This window comes from Marmota monax, unplaced genomic scaffold (genome assembly GCF_021218885.2).
Source record: "Marmota monax isolate L192 unplaced genomic scaffold, Marmota_monax_Labrador192_F-V1.1 WCK01_AAM20220418_F8-fsc00185, whole genome shotgun sequence".
Classification (NCBI taxonomy): domain Eukaryota; kingdom Metazoa; phylum Chordata; class Mammalia; order Rodentia; family Sciuridae; genus Marmota; species Marmota monax.
The window spans coordinates 1,450,098-1,456,591 of record NW_026693278.1 but is presented as its reverse complement, the minus strand read 5'-3'; the positions used below and the strand labels follow the sequence as shown (position 1 = coordinate 1,456,591).

Sequence of the window (6,494 nt, the reverse complement as noted above, 5' to 3'; positions counted from 1 at the left end):
CCCAGGCACTTCCAATCAAATGACTATATCCAGCCTCGGCCCGGTGCTCCGCGATCAGGGAAGGTCAGTAGAGAGCCTATCGGAGGCGAGTGGGGGCGTGGTCAGGGGCAGGGGGCGGGCAGACTAAGGAGGTGGGGCGGAGCGCGCTCGGCGCAGTCGGGTGCGATTGGCCACCCCTGGCAGGAGCCGCACCTCGGACAGCAGCAGCGGCGGCCGCGGGAGGGTTGGTGTGGCGCGGGGCGGTGGGGTCCTGTGTGGAGAGTGGGGCGCGACTCCGAGACCGCGGGCGGAGGCTGCGCACAGCCGGATCCGGCACCCATAGACGCGACCCGTGGGTCCGCCAGGGTTCAAGCCGCAGGAGAGCGACTCGGGAACAAGTGTGCGAGAGGAAGCGGCGGTGGCGACGCCGGGCCCGGGGTGGTGACAGCAGGTCTAAGGTGAGAGTCCCCGGGTGCCGAGTGGTGACAACGTGAGCCCAGGCGTGGGGACCCTGGGAGGAGTGAGGTCGGGGGGGACCCGACCGAGGGGAGTTCCGGGAGAGGGTTGACAGTGCGGTCTGTGGGGAGAAGACCCCCGGAGGGACCGGGACAGCGGGACGAGCGGGGACGTCGAGAGGGGCCAGGGCAGTGGGGCGAGGGGAGAGGTCCCTTAGAGGGCCTGGGACGACGGGGTAAAGGATGGAGACCCGACGGGGACGGAACAGGAGGGTGAGGAAAGGTGCCTCCGAGAGGGACCGGGACAGCGGGGTGAGGGGAGTGGAGCCCGGAGGGACCGGGACAGCGGGTGAAGGGAGGCGGTCCCCAGAGGAGCAGGACAGCGACGTGAGGGGAGACCCCGGGTGGACCGGGACAGCGGGGCGAGGGACGGGCACCCCTAGAGGTCCAGGACAGTGGGGTGCGGGGTGGGGACCCCCAGAGGGGCCGGAACAGTGCGACGAGCGGAGGGACCCTGAAAGGGACCAGAACAGCCGGGAGAGGGGTTGAAAAGACCCTTTTCAAACCCGAAAAGGGTCCAGAGTGAGAGTATGAGGGAGGGGACCCAAAAGGGACCGGACAGGGGGTCCGAGAGAGGGGACCCCGAGAGGGGCCAGCGCAGAAGTGTGAAGAGGACCCCAGCAAAGCTTAGGACGACGGGGTGAGCGGGGACTCCGCAAGGGGCCCGGACCGAGAGGCGAGGGGCGCGGACCCCCAGAGGGGCCTGGGCGGCGGGAAGAGAGGAGGGGACGGGGCCAGCGGCGGAGCGTGGCACCCAGGGTCGATCTGGCGCGGAGGGGCCTGGGGGTCGCGCCGACCGGGTCGTGATACCCCGGGACAGCGCGTCCTGGAGCCTGGGTCGGGGTCGCTACGTCGGGCGAGTGGGGACCGTAGGCAGCGCCCAGCGGGCTACGGACGCTGCTCCTGGGGTCTGGAATCCGCGATCTTCCCGAGGGAAGAGTCCTGGGGACCCTGCGGAGCCGGGATTATGTAACGAAGCATCTCGGAGCAGAGCGCACCGGCTGGAGGGCAGGCGGACCGCGGTGGGAAGGATGGAGAGTCAGGCGGCCTCGCCTCGGCCCGCCGGCGCCCACTCCTTTCCTAGAGTCGCACGTAGATACCTTGAAAGTGGGGGATTCTTGACCCTAAAGAAAAGGTCCGGTGGAAAGTTGGAGGGGCTTCCTTCAGCCCACCCCAAGAAGTTGGAAGGGAAAGGGATGCTTGCGGAGATCCAGCTTTCGGTTTAATTAAGTTGTTTATTTTGACTCTTGTATTTTCTTGGATTACTATTTGTTTGGGGCGGGGGTGTTTGATTGGGTTTTGTTTTATTTTTTCTATTTTAGTTCAGCGAAGAGGTAAGAAACTTTTTCGGATTTGGCAGCACATTGGTATCCATGTTTACAATGCAGATTTAAAGGAGCTACATACCAGGTTTGGAATTGGGGTTGTTTAACTTTGATGAGTTGGAGATAGTTGGAAGGTCAAAATAATTAAGAAGAGATATTGGATTCTCTAAACTAAATAGTACTTTCCAATTAGATCCCAAAAGCTACCAGGACTGAGGTTTAGGCATAATTCCAGGACAAACTGGAGAGAGAGATAAGCCTATTTAAACCAGACACTGTATGTCCTGGTGGGAGGCAAGCTTGTGTCTATTAAAATGCTGAAACCAATAGTGGGAAGCCATAAGAGGAGGCAATTGAGGGGCAGCCTCCTACTTTGACAGATGTGAAAATTAAACTAATGAGCAGGCTAATTGTTCACAGTAGTTGGGATATGTTAATATTTCCCTAACTACCTTTCAAATGTTCTCTCAAATGCATATGCTATGTTCTAACCAACCATTTTGTATTTGAATTTTTAAAAATCTTTGTTTGTGTATTGCTTCTCCTCACTTCTTTTTTTCACTGCTTTCTTTCTTTTTCTTTTCTTTTTTTAAGAAGCAATTTGGAAAATGGTGGCATGAGGTATAGGGGATGGGGGTTATGTAGCTCAGTTGAAAAGCACTTGCCTGGCAAGTGTGAGGCCCTGGGTTCAATCCCCAGAATGAAAAAGGAGAAGAAAAAGATAATGGACCATGTAATACCATTTCAGTTATTTAGAAATCTTTGTTTCACGTTTAGAATGTGTCTTAATGGAAATTATTTGCCTGTGTTCTGTAATGGACAGCTTCAAGTAAAAGGAAGAAAGGAATGCTGTAGTATTTCCCAAAAACATAACTTATAGAGCATTTATTTATTTATTTACTTAGTGCTAGGGATCAAACCCAGGGCCTCACTCAAGCTAGGCAAGTGGTCCCAGGCCCTAGATTTTCTATTTAAATCCAAGTCAAAAATTACTGAAGTCATTTTTATAGGGGGGATGAGAAGTAGAGGACAGGCTCTGATTAGGGATTTTATTTGACATTACGTGATGCAGTTCTTATGTGGCTGCAGAGAGTGTAGAACTTGATGCAGTTATGAAAATTCCACTAACTCCAAGTCCTCCCCTGAGAAGAAGTTAGACCAACATGAGAAATAAGAGCAGCAAGGACACATTTAAAATATGAGATATACTATAAGATGTTTTGAGTATAATTTTTTACATTAAATTTATTATTCCAGGAAGCTAGGTAGAGTTCAAGTAAAAATGAGGTCAGTTAACTTACAAGGTTATTTGGAGGGGGCACAGATTCATTATGAAGTGCATATAATGTATAAAGTGACCTGTGGAAGGACTGGTGATCTCAGCACCAACAATCCTACAAAGTAATAGAAATGTTTGAGCAGATAAGTCCTTTCACTGTCTTGTTAGCTCATTTCTGACTGGTATAAATGGTCATTTCTGAAGACAAAACATTGAATTTATTTCCTTTTAAGAAAAGAAAGTGCTCTGATACTCCCCTGAGTGATTACTAAAGCAGTCATTTTAACCACATTACGTTATGGTATTGATCCAAGGATGATGAAGAGAGATTCATTGTAGTAGAATTTTTTAGTGATAAGAAGGGCCTATAATAACTTTATTCCCTGGAAGGGGAGGGGATAGGAGGGTAGGAATTCAGTGGGAATTTTTTTTCATTTGTTTCGAAAACTAAAATGACACTCCAAGAAACTATAAGTATGTGAAATCTTTATACTCTGTTCTTTAAATTATTTCCTATCTAAAAATAGGATCACAAGAAGTTGGAGCTTTACATTTCCATATGAATGGTGATGGCAACCACAGAATTTAAGTTCTTTTTGGTTCTTTAAGTGTTCTCAGTCTTAGCTTAGCAGGATGCAAGGACTGCCCAGTAAATACAATAACCCATTTTACACTTTCTTTACCACTTGAGTCCTATACAGTCAAACCATTGTAGTCTCAGAAACTACCTTGATATCTAAATTGGTTTAATGTTTAAGCCAACCTGAATAAACTTTCTCATTGCTTGCCAATATTCATGTTCATTGGTTTTAGTAGTACAGGAGAATGCATGAAAGCTAACTATTGATTCTTTTTTCTACATAGTCAGCTAAAAACCTCTTTCCTTTGTAGTTTTTCCAGTCTTCATTTCTTCCCTCTCCACCCCCTCCAAAATACAGACACAGGAAGGAAACAATGAGGAAGAGGGGGGGGGGCGGTGGTGGAAAGAAAGATTCCATCTAAAAGTGTTTTGTGGCTGGACTTATTTCTTTTCTTTTCTCTTTTAAAAAACATTTATTTTTTAGTTGTAGGTGGACACAATACCTTTATTTTATTTTTATGTGGTGCTGAGGATTGAACCCATTGGCTCACGCATGCTAGGTGAGCACTCTACCTCTGAGCCACAACCCCCACCCAGTGGCTGGACTTCTTTCAATAAGAGATTCCTATCTGTCAGATTGCTTTTTAATTATTATTTTTGAGTTGTGGGATATTATATAATGCATTTTTTTCTTACTGAAGCTTTATAATGTCTTGATATCTTATGTAGTTCTAACTTTTCAATTTCAAAACTGTCTTGGCTTTTATTGGCAATATACATTTTCAATGTTTGTTTTTTGTTTTTTAATTAGTTGTACATTGCAGTAGAATGCCCTTTGACACATTATATACAAATGGAGCACAACTTCTCATTTCTCTGGCTGTACATGATGCAGAGTCACACCAGTAGTGTAGTCACACATGTAAATAGAGTAATAATATTCATCTCCTTCCACTGTCCTTCCCACTTCACACCCACTCCCCTCTGCCCAATCCAGAGTTCCTTTATTCTTCCCCTACACGGGCCCCCCGCCCCCATTGGCATTATGGATCAGCATCCATTTATCAGAGAAAGCATTCTGGCTTTGGTTTTGGGGATTAGGCTTATTTCACTTAGCATGATATTCTCCAGCTCCATCCATTTACCTGCAAATGCCATAATTCATTCTTCTTTAAGGTTGAGTAATAGTCCATTGTTATACAATGCATTTTAACTTAAAGAAAACAATTTAACAATTGTGACTTGTCTAATTTTCCATTTAATTGGTTGCTTTACTGTTTGTGAGGATTTGTTAAAAGCTTGTTCCTGTTTCTTAAGCTCAGTAAAAGAAATAAATGACATTTATTGATCAACTATAATTATCATTTAGTTATGGTTAAGGTAAATTTGTGGATCAAAATGTAATCTAGCTCATTTCTAAGCCATAAGAACCAAATTTAAAAAAGAACTACTAAATGAGTTATAACCAGTAAGAATTAAATCAGTTTTTATTGTTCTGGCTATATGTTGTTAAAGTTACATAAATATAAATGAACCTAAATGTTTTTTTCTGTCCAATCTGAGATTTGTTAGTGATATTAAAGTATAAAGTCTTCATAACATTTTTTTTTTTTTTGGTACTGAGAATTGAGCTCAGGGCCCTTAACCACTGAGTCACATCCCCAGCCCTATTTTGTATTTTATGTAGAGACAGGGTCTCACTGAGTTGCTTAGCACCTCACTTTTGCTAGAGCTGGCTTTGAACTTGCTGTCCTCCTGCCTCAGCCTCCCAAGCCACTGGTATTACAGGCGTGTGCCACTGCACCTGGTACTTATTTCTATTTTACAAGGTAAAATGCTAGTTTTTTGGCAACAGAATCACTTAGAAGCCAATTCATTTGTTACCACAGGCCAGTCTTCCAAGCATTGTCAGCTGTTTCACAAATAGACATTTTTCATCCATAGAGTGAGTGAAAGAGGAAGATGGCTTGGAATAAGCGTTTAACACCTAGTGAAACCTACTGCCTTTCACCAAAGAGGTGTGCACCATGGGGCGTGATTCTAATAGTGGGAATTTACCCGCCGGAGTCAGGTGTTTAGGCCCTTTTACTTCACCTCTGGCCTCATTGAAATGATGGCTAGCAAAACCAACCCCACCTTATGCTTTTTGTTTTAATATTGTAATCAAAGTACTCATTGGAAGAGCTCAATAATTTCGTTCCAGATCAAACTGGGTCTCTAGGCAATAAGTATTATTGTTAGATGTTTCACTTTCTGTCTAATGACACTGGCTTCCGTCCATAGAAATCAAGGGTTATGACAATTCAAACACATTTTATTTACCCATTACAATAGATGGCACTAATCAAGACAGAATACTTTCTTTAATTTTTAGTTGTTGATAGACCGTTATTTTATTTATTTATATGCAGTGCCGAGAATCGAACCCAGTGGTTCACACGTGCCAGGCAAGTGCACTACCACTGAGCCCCAGCCCCCAGAATATTTTCTTAAGTAAACTAGTAACCTCATTAGGCTTGTAAGTAGATGTACTGAACAGAATCAGAGTTCATGTCCAATTTTCCATTCTGTTGTGAATATTAGCCTTTATTTTTTGAAGGGTGAATAGATAAATACACAAATACTTTCCAAAACCATATGAATGTGGTTTTAAAATGATCTAGGTTAAGATTTAATAGTAGAGAGATGACATTGCAGTAATATGCTTTCTGTACTTTTATGCCTCCATTGTCTCTGCAAACTCTCTTCACCCATTCTATCCCAGTCCCCTATTTACGTTGTGTTTGTCATTTGCTAGCTTGTGAGCACGTTGAGAA

General features: G+C 45.0%; 1 protein-coding gene across 3 annotated transcripts in view; it reads left to right on the top strand.

Moving 5' to 3' along the window:
* The first annotated feature begins 203 nt into the window (after window positions 1-203).
* The window catches only part of Taok3 (TAO kinase 3), a 191,395-nt gene continuing 185,104 nt past the window's right edge, over window positions 204-6,494 (top strand). The window contains exons 1-2 of one of the 3 annotated variants that reach the window (XM_046456451.2): window positions 204-437; window positions 1,817-1,828. The gene's annotated coding sequence lies outside the window, so the exon portion shown is untranslated. The remainder of the gene's footprint in view (window positions 438-1,816; window positions 1,829-6,494) is intronic. The other 2 variants (XM_046456449.2, XM_046456453.2) reach the window with 2 other exon arrangements.